The sequence below is a fragment of the Triturus cristatus genome, chromosome 3_2 (assembly GCF_964204655.1).
Source record: "Triturus cristatus chromosome 3_2, aTriCri1.1, whole genome shotgun sequence".
NCBI lineage: Eukaryota > Metazoa > Chordata > Amphibia > Caudata > Salamandridae > Triturus > Triturus cristatus.
In genome coordinates, this window is record NC_140584.1 from 707,104,228 (window position 1) to 707,128,854 (window position 24,627).

The following is a 24,627-nucleotide window of genomic DNA, read 5'->3' on the forward strand; positions in this document are numbered from 1 at the left end:
GAACCAATAGTTGGGCTCGAACAGGAACTCCCTGGTCAGATGGTAATGTTAGGTATATGGGTATATGCAACTTTTCTGCAACATTGCCCTGATGGTGGCTGCATTTGCGCGACACACACACACAGCAGCGACACACTAGTCATACCACAAAAGAAACTCCACAGAAGGTTATATAAAAAATAGCCTTTGTATTATCATAAACACATTAGGATCATAATCACACAATATACACTGTGCCAACTGGCACCAGGTAGAAATTCATAGGGGACTATGTACATTACAGGGCCACTGTCAGAACCATTAGAATATTCAAGTAGTAAACCACAACCAGTAACTACTGGTACTAGCACTTATGCAGAAATCACATTAGGCTTTCACCATTAGGCATAAACGCATTATGCATAACTCTTAGACACAAACACATTGCACCATCTCATTAGGCATAAACACATTAGGCATAAACACTGGGCAGAAACACCTTATGCATCATCACATTAGGCATACACCATCAGCAACCGCGGTGCACCATATCATTAATACTGCACACTGGGGTACTCAGGAAAACACATTGTACCTACACAGAATTAGCAGGGCACCATTGTAAACATGTGTAGTGGGACACCCACCATAAGCACATCAGGCCCAGCTTAGGCCTCTACTGCACCGAATGACACATCAATCATTAGCAGGGCCATGGGATACATACTACATGTCCCTAGGCATAAAATACTGGTCAGCAGCCTAGCTCATTCTGCACCTTGGGTACCAACAAAAATAAGGGTGCCTAGCAGAGTGCCTTACCCACGGCTATCATACGTAATGCCCCTTCATAAAGGTAGGGCTTAGGCCAATCGTATCTCTGGGAGCCCACTGGCCCCCCAAGTCACTGTTCCCCAACGGGGGCCCTATCCTGGGCTCGTCCTGCAATGTCACCTTCACTCAAGATTGCCCGCGATATCTTTGAAGTGTGTAGTTGCCCCCGATCATGCACTTGATGGGGGGGGGAAGGGGCAAATGCAGAGAATATCCTTGGGGCTTCTACTGCCCCAAGAGAGGTCTACTAATGGCCCTTCAGGGAAGAGGAGATTGCACCACAACCCAAGGGCAGAACGTGCTCTGGTCCCCCCACACGCACTCACCCGCTGTCCAGCCGTGTCCTTGGTCTGCGTGTCTGAAATGACCCTTCTGACTTCCGTCCCCACGGACTCTGCATCACGTTGGGGCACTCCAGGCCCAGAGCTCCCAATAGTTCCCATCGTAGCTCCTCACATGGCAGCACTCTGCTGGCTCCAGGCAGATGCGAGCCCACGAGGCACGACTTTCTCGTGCTGTCGGGCCCCACCCACAACCAGGCGACGCCCATCTGACTTCCCACAACTCCGCTTTGTTCACTCTGGCCGTCACTGGCTGCTTCTGGTGACCCGCCTCTCCCTCTACCAGGTGGGGGGAGGCAGAGAGTTGCTGAATGGAGCCTGCGAGGCTCCAATCCTTCCATTGGTTACCAGAGGAGCCTACCTCAACCCTCAGGCCACATGCGGGGCTCCCACCGGCAAGGGAGCCCCGCCCACCTCCAGGCAGAAGGCTTGCCTAACATCCGGGTCTCTGAGGATCACGGCGCGGAACCTCCGTTGATTTCCAGCTTCCTTGCCATGGTGCAACGGCGCCTGACACAATTGAGGTTGGAGCCTTCTTCTCAGGCTCCTGGTAATGAAAATCAGGAGCGCCCACCACTCTGGATACTGAAGAGGCACAGCGCCTCCCACTTACTGCAGTGAATCCGGGGAGTGAGTGCCCATCAGGTTACACGTGGCACTCCACTCCGCACTTGCCAACAATACATGCCGGTGCCTCACTTTAAAGTGCTCCAACCCGCGCTTGGCCTTAAAGAAGAGGAGAAAAGCAGCGCTACCCACGTGCTGTCACCAATCATGAAGAGCAAGCCACAAAGTCATGGGGGGACCACAGGGGCACACCAGCAAGGTGTCAAGAGGTAGGCCAGCACAGGGGTTCTCCAGGCAGGGTGGTAGTCCTTCCCATAACCCAACAGGCAACAGGACAGCCCTCCCAGTAGTCCAGTCACCTGGTGGTTCCTCCTAGCAGTCCAGCAGCCTGCTGGCCACCAGTTCCACGTCAGCACCAGCAGCACCACCTTTTCATGGGGTTACAGTCCCAATATTTATATCCACATTTGCTTTGTCTGCCCTGGCACAGGGCTTGGGGAAAACCAGCCTAAACGGGTTCTGGGGGGTTTTGGAGCACTTTGTTGACAAGGCTCCTCTTCACCTTAGACAGGTGGGGGCTCGTCATCAGACACACCACAGGGGGGCAGAGCCAGCATTCACATAGGCAGGCACAGACCTATTCAGGGTCAGGGGACTACTCCTCCCACTACTCCAAATGCAGATGCTCTATTCAGCCTAACGCTGACTCACCCTGCCCCTCCTGGAGCTACACACTCCTTACCAGCCCCTGTCACTCCAAAGCCAGACATGCAATCCTCATCAGGCATCATCAGGCAAGCAGACACATTGCACACAAACATGGCAACTTCTAAAAGTGGCATTTCTAAAATAGGTATAATAAATCTGCGCACACCATTGTGTAGCATTTATTATTACTATTACAAACATACCAAACTTGACCACGCTGCTCCTCTCATATTAGGAATTACCACTGAAACACTTATCAGGGAATCCCCAATGCTTTCCTATGGGAGGGCAGCCTCACAGCAGTGAGAAACCAAAATGGCGGTTTGTCACTACCAGGATATGTCACACACTTAAGGTACATGTCCTACCTTTTACCTACAATACACCCTGCCCATAGGGCTAGCTAGGGCCTACCTTATGGGTGACTGACATGTAGTAAAAGGGGGGTCACAGACATGGCACACACTTTAGGTGTCACGTCACAGCGGCAGTAACACTGTGCGCACAGACCCTGCAATGGCAGAGGCCTGGGGTAGGTTTGAAAGGCTACTTTGGTGGGTGGCGCAATCAGCGCTGCAAGCCCACCAGTAGCATTTAATTTAGCAGCCCCGGGTATATCAGATACCATTTTACAAGGGACTGACAGGTAAATTAAATAAGCCAAACAGGTGTAGACCAATCTTACCATGTTCATCACAGAGATCACACACACTTTACACTGGACAGCAGTGCTAAAGTGCCCAGAGTACTAAAACCACCAACACCGTGTCAGAAAAAAAGGCTAGGGTGAAGGCAAAAAGTTCAGGGATGACCCTGCAAAAAGGGCCAAGTCCACCAGTGGCCAAACAAGATATAGTGCAATATTGGATGTCATCAGTGACAACGTGGGAATCGAATCTCAACTGGTGTATGAGATCTGAAGCACTGGTATACAGGGCTGAAGGCTGTCCATACAAATTTGACAAGGTGTGTGGCTCATGGAGGAATGCAGAGGAAGAAATGACAATAGGCCCCGACAGCAGCATGGAAGCATGCACTCCCGTTTAGAAAATATAAGCTCCAAAATTGATTTACTGAATGTTGGATTTAATCATCAAAACATAGCAAAATTAAGCTATTTCGTTTTGGCGTCAATACGCCTTGCTCACAGGACCCAACAGGGCATGTTTTGACGATTAAATCCAGCATTCAAAAGGTCTATATATTTTTTACTGAAGTGCTTGTTTCCATGCTGCTGCGACAATCGCACGAGTATTTGGTGTGACTCAGGATCCTCAACCCCTACACACACCAGTACTGTGATGGGTCCCGGCTTTTGAGGATCATACACACAAACACAGACACACACATATATACTTACCTATTTACCTGATATTAACTTACAATTTTGTTGTAAAGGCATACGTGGTAAAGATATATGAGTGGCAAAGGCCTGCATGGTAAAAACAATGCATGGTAAAGGCATTGCATGGTAAAGGATGGGTGGGCAAGGCACTGTGTGGTAAATGCCACATTGTAACAGCTATTTCCCTCAACAGCTGACTCTAACTGATACTCTATGTTAATGATTGATAGATCACCCTTTTTGCCAGCTCATCGTTTTGATTTTTTTATTCTTTCATGAGTGATATGAGGTTACATTTAATATTTTTGTATTTTAAAAAAAAACTAGATTTGCTTAAACTAATCAGTTTATGCTTCCAGTTTATTAAGTTATGCTTTCTTAGAGAAAATAAATAAGATGATGTCCTATCGTTTCTATGTTCTGGTGAACTTTTTCTGCTTTTCAGTGCAGCACAGCATCAGTGAAAGCTGCCAGCTATGAAGAGGAGGGAGCGGGCAAATGGGTGCAAAAATGTATAAACTAAATGAATGCAAACATCCATTACATTATCATTTTAAAGTTAAAATGTTTAACTTAAAAACGGTAATGTAGTGCATGTCGGCAATTTAGGGCATAATAAACATAAAATACATTTTAAATAAATGAAATAAAACACAATTACCTTGCTGCATGTCCTCGCTATGATCTGGTGTTCTACTCTTCTAGGGGCCAGTTAACTCCTCTAACCAATCCTGGCGCTGCTGTCATGCTGTTAACCAGGATGAGAGCAGTGCCAGGATTGGATGGAGCAGGCTCTCTCACTTCTCCATGGAGCATTGGAGGCCTTTTCTCTGTCTCAGCTTGAGAGGTTTAAAGTGTGCTTGGCTGGCCGCCGCCGCAAGACGGCCTGCCAAAGAGACTTGCACACTTTAAAGTGCCCAGCCCAGCACGTTCTCTGCCTGTCAGCAGCGGCTCTGCCCCCTTCCTGAGACTCGGCTCTGGACAGGGGTTTGCAGAGTTAATGAAAAATAAAATGGTAATAAGGTCTGTTACCATTTTATTTTTCATCCTGGGGCAGTTTAACTAGTGGGGCGACACACCAACACCAAATTCTATTGTCTATATGATCTGAAGTAATCTTCCATTACTTTTAAAAATGTTATTTCTACAGTATTGAGGTGCTAGAGGATGTTTCCCAATGCATCACTGCATAAGTAAACATGTGTATTTCCCAAATCTTTTGGAGCTGACCAGAAATAAAATATTATCAATGTCCAAGAACTTGTATCTTAACTAGGCGTGTGTGAAATTTGCAAAAATGGCCTTTTGTCAGCTTTGTGATTTTATTTTTTTACTTTCACAACTTTAGACAGTTGGTAAAGGTGTACAAAATATTGCAGGTAAAAAATGCTACGTATCGTAGGGTGTGCTAGAAATAATGCCTACAAAACATATTTTATTGCAAAAGAAGTCTCTTCTAGAGGTTTTGTGTGACCAATTTCAAAAATGTTTTTTACTGAAAGATATTGAAACTGAAATATTCTGCATCTTCGTGACACTGCAATGTTTGTCGTCTTTTCAACCTCCATTGAAATGATACATTTGTGTGTTTTTAAACAGCATCCAGTCAAGAAATGATGGGGTATAGTTACAAGAAAGTGACATATCTGTAGAGATGCATCACTTTCCCTGTCCCAGCCTGAGAAGCACTTGCGCCACCATGAATTCACCGTATTTACAATACGGCGAACCATGGCGCAAGGATTGACAGATGCGCCAGAAATTCTGACACATCTGTTGGGGCAAAAGTCACGCATGGCTGGAGTCGTGTCACAAGCACGACGCAACTCCAGAAATGCATTTTGAGGCCTATTCCCAATAGACTGCATCTCTCCTTCCGCCTGCTTCAAGCAGGCATAAAGTTTTGACCCAGTGGTGTCCTAGAAGTGATGCCTTGAAATTTCACTGCGTCACTTTTATGAGGCTTTCCTGCGTTGGAACGCCCACTCTGCATACCTTATACCTGACGCAGGTATAATGTGACGCAGGGCTTTACAACATGACGTATCTCCCTAGATGCGTCACCTTGTATATTGGTTGCATTTTTTCCACTGCTGCTGCGTCACAAAAGTGACGCAACGGCGGCCCAAAAGTGTCGCAAAGGGCTTGTAAATCTGCCCGATGTATTTATATTTATGTTTCTTCCTCAAGCTTAAAACATACACTGTACTCATATAACTTCTTCACAGGCACTGTATATATGTCTGGGCAATGCCATTTACCCATTCAGTGCAAACAAAAATACACTTAACACTTTAAATGCTCCATATCTTAATGGTCAAGGTGTCGTTACACTTGAAATAAATTCACTTCATCAGATTACATTACAGACTTTTAAATGTCAAATTTACATCTCAAACATGTTAAAGAACTGATTAAATTCTTCAAATGTCACATTTATGTCACATTCATATTCTAGAAATGTTGAAAGATGCTTTAAATGCATTGAGAGTTTAACAAGCTTCTCCATCAATATTAAAATCAACTTGAGAGCAAGTTATATCCATTCTCTAGCTTCAGGGTTATTCACCGCCGTATTTTTCAGAGTTATTGTACATTGGAACTGAAGAGCACCATGTAATTTGTGATTCGCCTTTCAGCAAGAACTCTAACTTCTACTTGAAATGGCCCTTTTCATAGGTCAAGAAGGAACATATTGAACAAATGATTGCCACTTTAAAGACTTTCCAGGAGACTGCTCAGCTTATATTGTAAGGAAGGAGGGAACTCAGAAAGAGTTGAGTGTTTAAATGTTTTTCACAGTAGCTGCATTTCATCTAGTCTGGAGATTATTTGTTCACTGTTTATTCTGTGATTTTCGTAATTTTAACAAATTAAAAGGTGGATATGACATATTTGTGTAACTTGATACTCAATTTGAATAGTTCTTATTTTTATGACGAGGAACCAACATTTAGAGCCTGATTTAGAGTTTGGTGTGCAGGTTATTCCATCACAAAGGTGACGGGTATAACGACTCCCATGTTACAAGTGATACAGATTATAATGCACTTATAATAAGACAGATGGGATAATTGTCATATTTTGAGGGTGTAACCCGTCCGTCAATTTCTATATCAGGCACTTATTCCAGAAAAGCTTTTACCCATAACCACGCAATGTGCTGTTGGACATTTATTTACACCATTGTTTATCAATTTCCTAATTTTCATATGCAAATTATTGCATTTAGGACTTTATTGTAATACTCCCCACTTCCCTCACTCAAGAATCCTTGGAGTGGTGTTGATTGAAGTACACATGCTGTAACTAGAAAAGGCTGATCTCTCCCATAAAGCATATAGTTCAGTATAATACACTGAATTCTGCAATCCCTGTATAAAAACATATCACTAACCTCTTTATAATTGGTGACTAGTGATATACCCAGTCATTGGTTATGAAGAAATGACATCAGAACTCAGCTACAATAACTCATTACAGTTGAGGTCGGATGGCACAAGGCTGGCTTCAAGAGCTCTACTCACTCGAGATTGTGTTAAGATGTGTCGGTGTGTGACTGAACGTGGTGGAAGGGGTCTAACTGGATCTTTGCCGTGTCGCCATGTTGTTCCCATATTGTGTTGGTCTTTTCCTCTAGAAGGATGATTGTCCGTGACACGAGCCATACGATATGATAATTGGTGTTGGGCAGAGATAATTACCTCGGGGATTAGGTAGAATATATCCCAATATGCTTTATTTTAACACAATCTCTAGTCAGAATAGCGAGAGATATCCCCTCTGGTTAAGCAACATTACAGGTAATTCCCACATACAGATAGGAGGTGAATGTTATAAAAAATGCTCTCTTACTTCAGTGATTACTCATGACCTGAGACTTATTATTTTGGTTCCTACATATCACTGCCATGTTTTTTCGTTTTTTTTGTATTTCTAGCAGCCAAGACTGATACCTTATGGCTGAAGAGATGTAAACTTGATTCAATTATCAGGTAACCGCTCTGAGGTAAATACCCTTTTGTCCATGATTCACTGATGTTGGGGTTTCTTTATGGGTTGTATGTCACTCATTATCCTTCACAGAATTATGACTTACAAAAGGTCATGTGTATCTTTTCTTTTTGCCGATGAAGACGGTGTACTAATAGCTCGCATTTTGACACGAAACTCACGGCCAGTATAATCACGTTTCTATGATGTATTAATTCTGTTGTTCACTCACGTTGGTTATCCTTATAATTTCACTAATTCTATTAACATACTCCATAAACTGACAACAAATGAAGTAAAACTTTGTCCGAGTTGTAGATAACAAAGAATTTACACGTAACATTTTCAAATCAAACTGTCAGAACCACGAAAAGCTGCTAAATCCTTATGTAACGGACCTTTATGAATGCTTTGTGAGTGCTTCTTCTGTTTACCCTCGTCTGATGACCTCCCCTTTGGCTGCTGTCCGTGCTTGACATGCTGCTTCTATGGGATGGCCTCCATTGGATGCATGTGGACAACATGCATTTATTTGTGCATGTGTATGTATTTTGAGAGTGCAACCCTAGCTCGACAGTTGACAAAGCATTCTTACAAGTTAGACCACATCTCATCCGTATTTTTTATGTGAAATAAAAACAATATTCGGTTTAAATTATTTGAAAAACAAAAGATCCCACAGCCGACTAATGTCGTGCACATCTGTATCAAAGTCCCATAAGTTTGATGTTCCTGTGCCAAATGTCTCCAAGACCTGCTGTGGAAAGATCTCAATTGGAAACCCAAAGACCAACTTTTGAAGAAAAATGGAGGAGGCGCTGGGAAAAAAGTCACGAACCAACAGACGTAAGCTTATTCACAAATAGTCCTTTTAATTCTTCTTCTTCTAAAATATGGAAACACACAGGACAACAGCCAACGCGTTTCGTTCTTTTTAATGGAACTTCATCAGGGCTGCAAGTGACAAACACAACATATAAATATCCACATGAATATAACATAAAAATAAACATATACAAACATTTAAATCACATCACATCGATGACACTAAACCTAAAGATCATACAAACTTAATTACTAAAAAATATAATAAAAAGTGCATATCATACTCAATAAAACATATAAACACACCTAATCGACATTAGAACATTCAAGTATTTTTCTCATATGAAATCTCCATAGTTTTAAAAAAAAGATACATTTGTACCAAATGAATTCCATTAGTATCATTAATAATCATACAGTCATAAGACCAATAATTTCAACACAAATAATACAGTCAGAAAGCAGGAAAAAAAGAGGAAAAAAAGGGGAAAAATATTACAAAAAGAGGGGAGGGAAAAGGGGGAGAAGAGAAACAAATAATCATATAATACATGCATACATAAAATGGACTTGAAATAATACATTATATAAGTACATTAACCCAATATACTTAATTTATACATTTAAATGTAATGAATAAATAAATGACTATATCAACTCTCACCATAGTATAGTATCGATTTCAATAAGATTTTAACTGGTAATAGCCAGAACGAAGGTCATCCGATAGTAACCAAAAAACGGTGAGTGTAATTCAATATATCTAAAAATGAGTGAATGACATTTATTTCAATCTCACCTCATATTCAATTATATGCCTAATCACAACACACATCCGTATAAATATATTATTGACATAAATGAAACCCAAACAAATACATTTGAGGACCCAATTATAAGGTAATCTAATGGCACATATCATCCATGCACCTTCAACAAATCACAAACCGATGAATAAACAAAGCTCAACCTCATATTCACCAGAATTAAGACCAGGGACTTCTAAGAAACAATGGTCCCAATTTTTCATAAAATGGTCGTGGCAGAAAATAATTCATGCCTAATGTCTCATAATTACAATTCAGCATGTATTAAGCGAGTATTTGGATCCTACAATCAGATATAGCCCTTCATAGACTACAAATGCTAATCTCATGACGACGATTTTATACAAAGATGAATAATATGTCAAACGCATCCACTCCCTTAGATAGACATTACGGTCGACGCACATATCATAAGACCCCACGCCTCCTATCTCGTAATTAGGGTTCAACATATATTAAATAAATGTTAAGATCCCACAATGAGATATAGCCCTTCATACGATGCAAATACTAATTTCGTAGTGATGGATTTATACATAAATGGATAATATACCAGTCGCATCAACTTACTTAAGAAGGCGTTATGGTCAACGCACATATCACAAAATTCCGTGCCCACAATCCGGGAAATAAGGACGCAACCGAACGCCATAAAAGGGGCAGTTTTTATCGTGTATCTCATCAAAACATACAGACAGCATCTGACGTCATGCGTATAGTCTATTTGTAATTAGATCTAGGCCCGCAAAATCAGCGCCATCTTAGAGTGTCCACAATGCAATGAAATGTCATACTCCTAAGGCGCTATTTTAAATCTTAGTCCTATAGCCAGACAGAGCCCTTCATAAAATATAAATAATAATCTCGTGATAATAATTTTATATATATATATGGATAGGATGCCAGTCACATCCACTTACTTAAATAGGCGTTATGGTCGACTCATATATTACAAAATGACGTGCCCACACCGCGGGAAGGGAAACGCGACCAAACGTCCAAATACAAACAGTTCTTATCGCGTATTTCGTCAAGATGTACAGACGGCATCTGACATCGTACATATTATCCATTTTCTATTGGATACTGACCCGCGAATACAGCGCCATCTTGGAATGTTGACAATGTAAAGAAATCTCTCACCCATAAGGTACTTTTACAAAATATTAACCTGCATATATTTATATCGAAAACAACATGCTGATAAATGGAAAATACACATTCATATGTGAGTCCTAAACGGACATTACTCAAGAATCACATTATGACATAATGCTTAAAGTATGTCATAATAAATATGCACCTGCAAAAGGAGAAACAAGAATTACACTTGAAAGCAGCAAGGTGGACATGTCTTAATTTAGCACTAACTCCATGTAGTGTGAGCATACATGCATATATACAAGTATTAGTGGTGATATTTACCACTAGGTTGTTCCATTAAACAAATGGACACTAAGAAAATAGCTCATTGTTTATAACCCTAAAAGAGTAAGGATCATAACCATATAGATATCAAATTATGAACCATATGTCTCCAAATGTTAGTGTGCAGTGTAAGGCATAAGCCTTCATATACACCACAAATAGGTATATAAACTATAGGAGACATAAAGTCAATCTGAGCACATGTTATATATTGCCAAGTAGTCCAGTGATATCACCGTTATATTCAATCTCCAAAGGATCAAATTTCACAAAAAATAATGCATCACACTGTCATTTTGTAATATATGAGTCGACCATAAAGCCTATTTAAGTAAGTGGATGGGACTGGCATCCTATCCATCTATATATAAAATTATTATCACGAGATTATTATTTATATTTTATGAAGGGCTCTGTCTGGCTATAGGACTAAGATTTAAAATAGCGCCTTAGGAGTATGACATTTCATTGCATTGTGGAAACTCTAAGATGGCGCTGATTTTGCGGGCCTATATCTAATTACAAATAGACTATACGCATGACGTCAGACGCTGTCTGTACGTTTTGATGAGATACACGACAAAAACTACCCCTTTTATGGCGTTCAGTTGCGTCCTTATTTCCCGGATTGTGGGCACGGAATTTTGTGATATGTGCGTTGACCATAAGTAAGTAAGTAAGTTGATGCGACTGGTATATTATCCATTTATGTATAAATCCATCACTACAAAAGTAGTATTTGCATCGTATGAAGGGCTATATCTCATTGTGGGATCTTAACATTTATTTAATATATGTTGAACCCTAATTACGAGATAGGAGGCGTGTGTTGTCTTATGATATGTGCGTCGACCGTAATGTCTATCTACCTCCCCACCTACGTCAGACTGAAGACCTACTCGCCTTCAGAAAAGGCCTCAAGACCTGGCTCTTCGAGCAGTAGCGGTGCCCCCCCTCCCCCTTCAGCGCCTAGAGACCCTCACGGGTATGCAGCGCGCTTTACAAATTCCCTGATTGATTGATTGATTTCTAAGGGAGTGGATGCGTTTGACATATTATTCATCTTTGTATAAAATCGTTGTCATGAGATTAGCATTTGTAGTATATGAAGGGCAATATCTGATTGTAGGATCCAAATACTCGCTTAATACATGCTGAATTGTAATTATGAGACATTAGGCATGAATTATTTTCTGCCACGACCATTTTATGAAAAATTGGGACCATTGTTTCTTAGAAGTCCCTGGTCTTAATTCTGGTGAAAATGAGGTTGAGCTTTGTTTATTCATCGGTTTGTGATTTGTTGAAGGTACATGGATGATATGTGCCATTAGATTACCTTATAATTGGGTCCTCAAATGTATTTGTTTGGGTTTCATTTATGTCAATAATATATTTATACGGATGTGTGTTGTGATTTGGCATATAATTGAATACGAGGTGAGATTGTAATAAATGTCATTCACTCATTTTTAGATATATTGAATTACGCTCACCGTTTTTTGGTTACTATCGGATGACCTTCGTTCTGGCTATTACCAGTTAAAATCTTATTGAAATCGATACTATACTATGGTGAGAGTTTATATAGTCATTTATTTATTCATTACATTTAAATGTATAAATTAAGTATATTGGGTTGATGTACTCATATCATGTATTATTTCAAGTCCATTTTATGTATACATATATTATATGATTCTTTGTTTCTCTTCTCCCCCTACCCCCCCTCTTTTTGTAATATTCCTTCCCCTTTTTTTCCTCTTTTTTTCCTGCTTTCTGACTGTATTATTTGTGTTGAAATTATTGGTCTGCTGACTGTATGATTATTAATGATACTAATGGAATTCATTTGGTATAAATGTATCTTTTTTTTAAAAACTATTGAGATTCGAGAAAAATACTCGAATGTTCTAATGTCGATTAGGTGTGTTTATATGTTTTATTGAGTATGATATGCACTTTTTATTATATTATTTAGTAATTAAGTTTGTGTGATCTTTAGGTTTAGTGTCATCGATGTGATGTGATTTAAATGTTTGTATATGTTTATTTTTATGTTATATTCATGTGGATATTTATATGTTGTGTTTGTCACTTGCAGCCCTGATGAAGTTCCATTAAAAGGAATGAAACGCGTTGGCTGTTGTCCTGTGTGTTTCCATATTTTAGAAGAAGAAGAATTAAAAGGACTATTTGTGAATAAGCTTACGTCTGATGGTTCGTGACTTTTTTCCCGGTGCCTCCTCCATTTTTCTTCAAAAGTTGATCTTTGGGTTTCCAATTGAGATCTTTCCACAGCAGGTCTTGGAGACATTTGACTATTTGTGAATAAGCTTACGTCTGTTGGTTCGTGACTTTTTTCCCGGTGCCACCTCCATTTTTCTTCAAAAGTCGGTTTAAATTATTTGTTTGTGTATTTTTTAAGCTGGTAGCTGGCATAGGTGCTGCAGGTACGAGTGCTGGGGTGCTGCATCACCCCTCAAAAAATCATGCTGGAGTTCAGAAGGTGAATGAGCAAAAAACATGCCTTTACATTTGGTTTCACCTAGGCACATTGGCAGCGCCTTCAATGACAGAGGTCAAGTGACAGGCTATGCCTTCTGATAAATTGCTGCTTTTTCATTTAACTTGGAGACCGATGTATACTTTTCATTATCTCAAAGTGAAAGGATGTTATAATGTGAACTATGTGACAAAAGGCTGTATGAGGTCAACTGTTTTCCAATTGTTTTCCAACACACAATAAAATGTAAACAACTGTAAATAATCTGTGCAAATATTTCAAAATATATCAAGAGTTAGAAAACACATATGACGTGCATTGTTATGGTAATTGACACGGAAACAAAGATTTCAATAGGGTCAAAACTAATCGAGACACAACTTAGTGATGTCCAAATTATATTTATTCACTGAAAAACGATTCCCACATAATATTGTTTGTGAGCTGTATAGTTATATCAGTAAAACTGTGGACCTCATTATGAGGCCCATAGCATCACTTTTGCGCCATCAGAGCATCCCTTTTTTTGACGGTCAGGTGGCGCAGTGTGCCACAGCATATTTACAAGGCCCCGCAAAGCCACTTTGTGTGGCTTTTCATGACATTGTAAATGTGTGCCACTTTAATGCAGAACTTTGTGTGAAAGGGGCGTTCCATGGGTGTTGCTGTGAGTGTTCCATGGAGCACACATAGAAAGAAGAAACACCTCTTATATTTGTTTTTGTGCAGGAAGGTGTGCCTTCCTGCACAAAACAATCACCTTAACAACGCAGACACTCTTGCACCATAGCGTAAGGGTGCCTGCATTGGCACATGGCAGCCCATTGTGCGCCAGCTCAGGGGAAAAGAACATGAATGCGCCGTATCTTGTAGATACAATGCATTCCTGCCCTTTTCTTTTGCCGGCACTGTCCTGCTCCAAAACCTCGTAAATGAGGCCCTATATGTCTGTGCAAATTTAGTAGCCATTTAAATGGAAGATGTGCTGTCTGTACATAACAGTCTGCTACCACACTATACTTTAGTATTGATATTTTCAGCAATGTCCTCCAAAATGCATTGTTGGCTTGGCACTATCCTGCTCACTTGTTCTTTGTGCGACTCTTGGATTTTTCAGAGTCTCAATGACTTCAGCGATATAGCATTGATGGCACCAACCCCACACTGAATATTGTTACAGCACCACTGGTAGAAGGTTGTACATATGAGGCTGATATTCTTGTGGCTGTTCTTTTCCCCCCATTCTGTGTTTGCATCTTGGTTTTCTGGGGTATGTTCACATTTTTTGTTTACTGCACACCATTGAAAAGCTTGTCTTACAGGCTCAATTTCCTTTGCACAAAACAGAGGGTAAAGTTGGAAGTTCTAATGCCAAAGAGGTTGAAACTTAAATTCGTACTCAAGCCATGTTATTGTTTTTGTACTATTTCTTTACTAAAAATTATCTTTCCTCAGTACGTTGATCACAATCACTTAACAATGTTCATTTAATTCTGACATCGGTATCACTTAGGATATGTCTTGGTGTCTATATTTCTATTTTGACCCTTGATAAATCATGGACACTAAAGCGAGGCTAGGGATGTTTTTTTGCCATTTCCTAAGGAAATATGACACAAACATATTGGGTCATGTCACACACAGTGAGCAATAGAAGTGCTAATTTAAGAAAGGATTTGGTCACAGTTTTAGGCTGGGTAGATAGTTGCTTATCACTGGGTCGTAAAGGCATGTGCTGCTTTTGACAGCAAAGGTAGTAGAATTTGACAAATCTAATTAATAGAACATAACATAATAATAAAGAAAGATGAGAGCACCATTTAATCATAAAAGGGCACAACACAAAAAATGTCATGGTAGATGGCGACACACACAAACACAGTAATACCCAACATTACATTGCGTTACCACAGCACAAATAGCAACACTGCACTTCACTGCCCCAATAAAATGAAACACAACAAATAAGCCTAAACATTCTTGTCACAAATTGCCATCTCAAAAACACCTGCTTTCATCATAGGTGGCAAAAGGTGTTTGCACCAAGCACAACCGTATCCAGCACCAAGGACATGGAATACTATTAGTCAATAATGTTTACTAATCCGGCCCACTGCGATAGAGTATCCCTGTTCAGGCAGTTGACAAAATTGAGGCTGAGGTCATCTAGCCAGCAGCTTTGATGATATAAGGTAAGAAGACTAATACCTGACACTCTTTGAGGAGTTATAGAGATGAAAGTTTTGTCATTGATTTGTCAAGGTTTGTAATATTGGTTTTCTATTGTATCCAAATCACGTGTCATAGCACATTTTCTCTGTTTCGCTAGATTTCTCTAAATAAGCGATCTGAATTACAAAAGTAAGCTTACAACTTTGTGTAAATTTAGTCTTGTTTTGGTATTCAACAAACGTACTAGTTAATATTTAATTTATGACTGCAAAAACTATGCAGGCGGGGCGGAGAACTTCACACGTAAAAAGAAAGCCCTGTTGTATCTTTTTATGCGTGCAATGTGGGGTAGAGGGGGGAAGAACTCCACACATAACATTTTTATGTCTAGTGCACCCCCTCCCTGACTGCGCAGTCTTTGCAGTCGTAATTTTACTATAAACTTGTAGTTAGTGAATACCAAAACTAGAGTAAACTTATGCAAAAGTGTAAGTTTACCTTTGTGAATCAGACCTAAAGTGAAGTCACATGCGTTGAGCATGAATTGAAGCAAGGAAGTATGTTGAGCTAAAGGTGGTGATCACAGACGAGACTGCAGTGAAAATATGTAAATTCAAAATACTTGGTCATTTTCTAATGATCAATAATCCTCTGCTGACATTTTTCAACATATCCTAGATTCGAAGACATGAATAAACGCCTGGCTGTCATGCATTCCCCAGAAGGAACTTCATAATTTAACACTGGGACACATAAGGAAAAGGATCACACAGAGGGAATAGCAAAACAATTGCCTAGCATGTCAAAAGCGTCTGACAAATGTGAAGATTAGATGTGAACTCAGAGTAAACTAAAGGGAATTGGAGCAGTTGATCTCAGTATGATTAAATTACACTTATTAGCCCCGTTCATGCAGTTTTATTGTCTTTCTGGTGTTCATTTAGATGAAAACAAAACACTCTGTCAAACTTTAATGGAATCTCACAGTCACATTTGTCAGAGCCTTGAAAGACTTGTTAAAGTGTTCAGCAATATATCACATAAATGAAGGAATTCTTCCACCTATTTTAATAATGTGCTTAGCCTGTGCATTTTATCAATCATTAATGCTCTAACATAAAAGATGTGATTATGGACCGTAAGCCACAGTGGCTGAATATTCAGCACTTTGACAACTTTTTCTATGGTGTTATTTTTTTTATTTAATATTTTTTTCATGATAGCTCGACAAACCCTGGGAGTTAGGCGATGGCTGTGCAGTCATGTTAAAAGTGTTCATAAAAGGTTTTCTCTCCTCTCCTATGGTCCTATTTTCTATCGAGTATCTAAATTCATGGATTCTTAGAATCTGATCACGTATTCCTTTATTCCTTTATTTGTTCTAGTGTAACCAAAACTTAGGGGCTGGTTTAGGCAACCCAACAGCCAGTGACAGCTGCTGTGGCATTTAAGTGGTGAGGCAGCGCAGGTAGGGGAGCTAGCGCGGTCGGCAGCATAGGGAGAATAATACAAATAATGCTTACCTGCCATCCGCTGCCTCAGGGCTCTTCTGCGTCCCTGTTCCTCGACTTTCGGTAGTCCACAGGCTCCCCTACGTCATTCCAGAAGCTGTTCTCATGCTGGTATTACCCAGCATGAGAGCAGTGGCTGGATTGGTCTGAGCACCCTCGTTCGGTGCTCACTAACAGACTACAACCCTGTGCCTGTTCTCCACCCGACTGTACAGCACAGCTTGGGTAAGAGGCCTAAGGGGGATATTCTCAAGGACCTATCGCCGAATTAGCGGCACTTTATCGCGGCCAAAGTGGCGATAAATTCATCGCACTATTCACAAGCTGGTGCTAACAGCCGATATCATCAGTTTTCCTGCGATAGCACCCGCAAAAAACATCACCACAGATGACACCGGCAACTAACGCTAATGAGATGCAGAGTAGGCGTTCCCGTGCAAAAAGTCAAAACAACACCTCTTCGCAACATTCTCAACGACCAGCCAGATCTGCGATAAGTGCACAAAACCTGCGATAAGGCACATTAGCAGCAGGGATTTACCACCTGCTCTTACCTGGTGTTAAGTCAGATGACAACCTGCACCATGAAGGGGAGCCCAGCCCAGAGCCATACCTGCAGAACGACAGACGCCATAGAGCCACTGATCATGCAGCTCGGAGCCCCAAGAGGGCCACAACACCCACCGCAACCACACCCAGGCCCCCCTCCACCAGGCACCCCCCCAGACAAAGAGATATCACATCAACTGTACGAAATCCTGAACAAAACAATTCACCTGATGTCGCACAACCACAACAATCAACAATCATGTGTGGTCAGAAAAAGGCGAATCAGTCATTTATCTTTGAATTTCAAAACAAAACAATTTATTCAAATTAAACCAAATACGTCTATGTGGAAGAGTCATGGCAGGTCTTCTCTGGACAATCCGTAAATCACAGTCTGCAAGACAAAATTTAAAGATAAGAAGGTGTGTCATGCGCTCATCCAAGGACAGAGAGAGAGAGAGAGAGAGAGAGAAAGAGAGAGCGCGTGAAAGAGAGAGAGAGAGTGAAAGGAAGAGAGGGAGAGAGAGAGAGAGAAAGAGAGAGAAAGAGAAAGAGCGAGAAAGAGAAATAGAAAGAGAGAGAAATAGAAAGAGCGAGAAAGAGAAAGAGAGAAAGAAAGAGAAAGAGAGAGAGAAAGAGCAAGAAAGAGAGCGAGAAAGAGAGAGAAAGAGAAAGGGAAAGAGAAAGAGAGAGAAAGAGCAAGAAAGAGCGAGACAGTGAAAGGGGGAGAAGGAGAGAGTGTGCGACACTGCGGACCCAGGCCTCACTGCTCACCTGCTGCCACCGGTGTGTCTCCAACCACGTGCCGGTACACACTGAAGTCCACCAGATTCCTTATCTGAAACAGATTCCCGAATCATGAATGGCAGAGTCTACATCATTGCACACGCCATCAGTGCCTGCCCGCACCTGCGCATACAGTCTGCTGCACATCAGCCCCTCCCGCTGCCCAGTGATGATTGGCCTCCTGTGCGCAACCAGGCCTCACTGCTCACCTTCCGCCAACGGCGTGTCTCCAAGAGGGTCCACCACGTGCCGGTGCAAGCTCCAAGCCCGGGTCCCATGACCTTGGTAGCCTCCACATCATGCCGCCCCACACTGCAGACCACAAGGTCACACACCTGATTCTGGGTCTTGATTACACAATGGCAGAGATCATATCAGTGCACAGGGCATCATCGCAGGCTGCGCACCCTCTCAGCAGTTACAGTGTTCCTACCTCAGTGCACTGAAAGTCACCGTCCCATGGCCGTATGCCTGTGCTGGATGCAGTGTATCCGGTGCCACCAACTCTGAGCAATGCAAGTCATGGACCCTTTATGATTGAGTCCCGTGATATGCCAGGCGGACGCAGCCATGTCACCTCCGGCAGTGGGGAAGAACTGGGACACGTAGCAACGTCGTCCCCCACTTTATACATAAGCCGAGTGGGCTGGGTTGGCGTACACCAAGCGTAGGGGTGTGAATAATTATCCCTGGGCTCTGCACGTGGTTCATTTCTGGGCTGGACAGGAAACCAACTGATGCGTGTGTATCTGTCGCAGTGTCGGCGCCACACGGGCCGAAATCGACAATGTTGCAATTCTGCATGCAACTGGAGGTCGGCTGTGCACAAACGGATTATACAAGGAGCCCAAGACCGCTCGGGCTCTTGGAACATACATGCCAACTGTTGTGTTTGTTTCGCCATTGGTGCACCATAAGCCTGAGGCCTAGCCTCAGTTGCAGCACGAAAGCCACATCACATTTCCAGATTGCAAGCAGATGTCAGACTAACATCAGGGATGAAAGTACCTTTGTCCCAATACATAATGCGGAAGGACAACTGCACCTCCGACCTTGGTCTTGCATGCTGCCGGCACCCCCTGAGAGAGATACCATAGCAGATGATGACAACTCTAATACTACGCACAGAGCAAATGAAAGAGCAACGTATCCACACCACACACACAGAAGTCCTGGCTCGAGGTACTCTTGCATGGAATGCCCTTGACCCTTACGTACACAACTACCCATACGTCCAAACATTGCACACACATACGACTCATTGCTCCGAGCTGTGGCACTTCATCCACATAACTGCCGCAGGCCTGAGGAGTGCCAGTTATACGAGAGCCACTAATGCACTGTCCGAACATCCCGGGCACAAGTACAACGGCTGTCAAGTGGAACTGTATCGTGACCGAATGCTGCCTGTTAGTGTATGATGCATTGGTCTGCATGTTGTGGCCCTCGTCTTGCACGTACTGACACGCACATGCAGATTAAGTATACACAACTTCACTAGTGTTCAATTGTGATGAGTGTTGATTAGAATGACAAATTGTGTGCCTCAATGAGCATTGTCCATACACAGTGAGGGACTGACTGACGCATTTTACTGAGAGGTGAGTCCCTATTGGCAGTTCCACCCCTGTGAGCCAGACATTGTGGTTAGTATAGTTGCTGAGAGACCTGTGCTCCTACGTGTGTTCAGCAATGTGAGTATGGTGTCCAACTTCTTGCCATGTGTATCAATGTAATCCATCACTACAGGCTGTGTCCACCCAGTTGAGTGTGAGTAGGTATGCGAAGAGATGTTCTGTTGTCAAATGTGATGGGGGACACTACTTTAGGCCTGCCACCAACTTAGACATTACACACACAGCCCTATTTCTTACATTGCGTGGGGCAAAGTTGTGAAAGTGTGCGAGTGTTGTGTCTGTGCATTGAGGCCACAGTTAGTGGGCACATTCCCAGTCATCTCACTGCCTTTGTGTGTCACAGTCACACATGCACATTGCTCTCATTTCCCAGGGTGTACCTTTTTGTACAATGAATGTTCTTACATTCATCCATACTTTCAAACTTGATTGATTATGGACATGACACATCTGTGTCAATTTGAATGTTTTATTCACATTCGTTGTGGTTGTCAGAGCTGGAGCAGTACATGGCCATGCAAACACCACATCACATTGTAGACCAGGGTAGGGCCAGCCAGAGTCATTTAGGGATTGACGAGTACATCGGAAGAGGTAGAGGACACTCCGCAGTGTGATTGCTGTGTCATTGTATAGCGAACAGAACATGGCAGTCCATGTCGAGGTCCAAGGTGAGTGTCGCGGAGTGTTCCGGGGGACAGTGGGAGTTGCTGTTACAGGGCATGATGCAGAGGGCAGTACCAAGATGTAACAGGGCATATGGCGAAGAGGATTGCTACTGTCTCCTTCTTACTAGTACACAGGTGGAATCACTCGCATCTTCGTCCTCTATGTTATCTGTCTGACATGTGGGGGCTGATGTTTGGTCTGCAGCACTGTGTGCCACTGACACATCAGGGGCCAGAGATGTGTGTGTGGAAGTACCAGCATCATTCATCTGCGACTGCCTTAGTGGCAGCAATGCCATGATGAGGATCTGCAGGGCATGGAAGATACCAACAACTTTACGCTGATGTGCATCCGTGGCAGCCATTCTTTCCACATGCATATGCTCCATGTTCTCTATTATACTCATCATCTGTGCCAACTCTCAGCTGACATCGCTGAGGCCAATCTGAGTAGGCAGTTGTTCTCCTCTCAGAGGCATGACTGCAGTGGTGTCGGGCATGGATTGTTGGACATCATGGTGCGAACTGTGGGTGTCCGTTAGTGAGTGTAAGTGGTCCCTGATGTGACTCAGACACCCACGTATGTCATCCAGTTTGGCTGCCATGTTGGCAAACCCCACCTGCACATGTTCAGCCACCTCCTTCTGGCAGTCTGACACCTGGCCTTGAAATGCCATGTGTTCTTGGGTGAGGTGCTGGGAGCCAACCGTGGTGGTGGGTGCTTCCTGCTGTGTGGTCTGTGCAGGGGTGGGGTCACCTCGATGTAGCTGGCCTGCACTGCTCCTGGGGGTGGGGTGCAGAGGCTGTCCATGAGCAGTTGGAGGGTGTCGGGGCAAATGTCTACGGGGTCCTCTTCATCATCACTGAAGAGATGTCTGCTCTGCTCTGAAGGAGGTGTTGATTGTCCCTGTGCAATGTAAAGGGGAGATGCTGGTTGACAGTGTGTTCTATGTATGTTGACACATTGTACATGTTTACATACAGACTGCATGACAATGTGCATTGTGACGGTTTGGGAGTAGCTGACTATATCATGCTGGACAGTGGACATTTGAACTACATCAGGGATGTGAGGTTGTACACGTACATTATCATCTCACAGTTTCCTGCTATGCCAGATGTGATTGACCAGTTTCTACGCACAAGCAGAACCAGTTGTGTCCTCAGCTCTGCAGTGAAAGTGTTGCACTTCGTACCACATTGTCGTCAATGTTGATGAGTTGCCCCTGCAGCTGTGATTTTGCTGCCCCTTATCCCTTTGGGGCAGTGTGCCTTTGACTTCTGTGCTCCTACAGAGCTGAGATGTTGCAGACTTGGCTGATTTGGGCTCTTGGGCATGGTTTATCCGCAGATGTGTTGTTGCCATCAGGGGTTGTGTGTGCACGTGGATATGTCAGGGTGTGACCTGCTCCTTTCCGGATGTGTTTCACACTCAGCCACCTCAGTGTCGTGCAGCTTGTCATGATAATTGGATTGCAGCCATGCTATTCATCATGCAGTGTCACTTGCATTGTTAATGTGGCTCACAGACACGCAGATTTGCTGGTTTTCACATGTGTGCATTGGTTGGTTGTGGGATTGGTGGTGTGGGGGGGACACCTTTATGCCCATAGTAGATGTGGGCCTACTTGCTGTTTGTATGTGTGCTGCAGTGTGCCAATGGGATCAGTGACATGCTCAGGAGTCATTGTGGGTGTGCAGTGTGCTCTACTTAATTGTGCATGTGTGCCATTGTGTTCATCTCCCCCGTCCCCCAGTCCCTGTTCGGTACTCACCCTGCTGCTGTTGTGTCAGGTCATGTCGAGCAGTGTCCAGACCCCCGACTCCTGCCACCGTCTCCCCACTGATGACTGTGAACACCATTTCCTCCATCTCATCCAGTTCCTGGTTTTCCGCTGGACTGCCACCTCCAGTCTGCATTGCTGCCGGATGGTTGTCAGCAAGTTTCTTCTTGGTTTTGTACTTCACATCATTCCAGCGCGTCTTGACCTCTCCAATTGTCCTCTTCCCCACTCCGACTGTATTCACCTTGTCCAGGATGTCCTGCCATATTGCATTTTTATTTGCCAATGGCACATTGGGGGTGACGAACAGTTGTTGGTGGTGTTCTATCATTCCTGTTTTCCTGCGGACTGAACCTCATCTTTCTCGTCTTCTTCTCCTTGCCCTTCCATGATCCCGAGGTTCCAGGCGGGTCCTCCTGCGGGCTTGTGGGGTTCTGGTCGTCCTCTGTACTTGCTCTGGCTTCCTTCATGGTGCTGCACAGTTTGTATTATTTTGTTTGTGTTTTTCAGTGTTTTTATAGGCCCTTTTTCTGCATGACGTGTGGGAATTGCAGCCCTGTCCCTGGTTATCGCTGATTTTTGTAACCCGATTGGCCACATCGCAACTTTTTTCGAGTTCGTGTTTCGCGTTTTTTCGGCCTCACTTTCGTTTTAACGTGGTCATTTGGCGCGTTATCGTGGGACTATTGCATGGTGCCGCCATGTTGAGAATACAACGTTAACACTGCGTTATTTTCCTGTGATAGACTGCGATGTGCAAAGTTGCATTAAGCAAATTTTGTGATAGTTATCACACGTTCTTTAGAATATCCCCCTAAGTGCGCACGTTGGTATGGCTGTCCTAATACGGCCTGCCAAACCGACATGCACACTTGCAGCAGTGCCATCACTTCTCCTCCTTGCTGCAGCTGTCCATCAGGATGGCCTGCCAGCTCCGCCCTGGACACGGCTCAAGTAAGTGTGGAAAAATAACATGATAAAAACCTTTGTTATGATCATTTTATTTTTCAAGTTTTCACTGCTGTGAGAGCAGTGGGTGATGCTCCTCTCCCTTAATGGAGAAGCCGCCACTGCCAAAAGCCCGACGACATGAACTGGACTGCCCTTCTTATTTACAGAGCTATGTCTTGATGGTAGGGAACTCTCTGGCTGCACTGTATCTGCTGTTGTCATGAATGCACTTGAGGCACAGCTGAATGCAGAGCAGGTTCATGGTTTTGGCCCAATCTATTTCCTAATCAAAATTCCCCAATGCTTCTTGCAGGCCAAAATGTGTTGTGATAGTATCTTTCGAATATACACTTCTGGTGAGCACAATAATATGTCAGTTGTTTGTGGCAAAAAATAAAAATTGAAACGTCCCTGCATGTGTGCTTCATTTATCAGCAACCTAGGATTGATCTGTCTAGAGAACTATCTATGTGCGGCTTCACCTGAGACAAGAGGTGTGGTGGCAGGTGAACTGAGATTAGTATGAATATATATATCCATACTATATATCCATATATCTATATATATATCTATTAAAATATATATATATATATATATATATATGTATATATATATATATATATTACCTACTGGCGGTCGCCAGTAGGTAGTTATAGTTAGGACCACGTTTCCATAGGAAAACCTCAACATTCTATTTTGAATAACTTTGGCGCCGGTCGACGAATCCTCGCGAATTTCTCAAAATAGGTGGGGCGCTACGCTCCGCTCCTACCCTGAAAGTCTCGGGGGGATCCGTCAAGCGGGGGCTGAGATAAAAGGGGGTCCCAAAACGCGTTTTTCCCATGCATTTTTCCATAGGACCTTTAGAACGAGCTACAGCCCGAACGGCTGAACAGAATTACTCAACATTTGGCAGAGAGGTAGTCCCTAGGTCAAGGAAGTGCCTTTTGTAGGTTTGGTGTAAATCTGTTCAGTAGATTCTGAGAAAATAGCCTTTAAATCAATATATATATCTGAGCCCGCTTACGGTACGCTTACCGTACGCTTACGGTAAGCGTACGGCGGCGTGCGCGAGCGCGATTCTGATTGGCTGTTAGATCTTAGTAAACATTCGAATCGGCCGAAACCAGGAAGCGGCGGCCGCCATTTTGTGTATTTCACTCTGAAAAAAAAGAGTGAAAACAAGGAAAGGGGGCAATGAGGAGAGTTACAGACC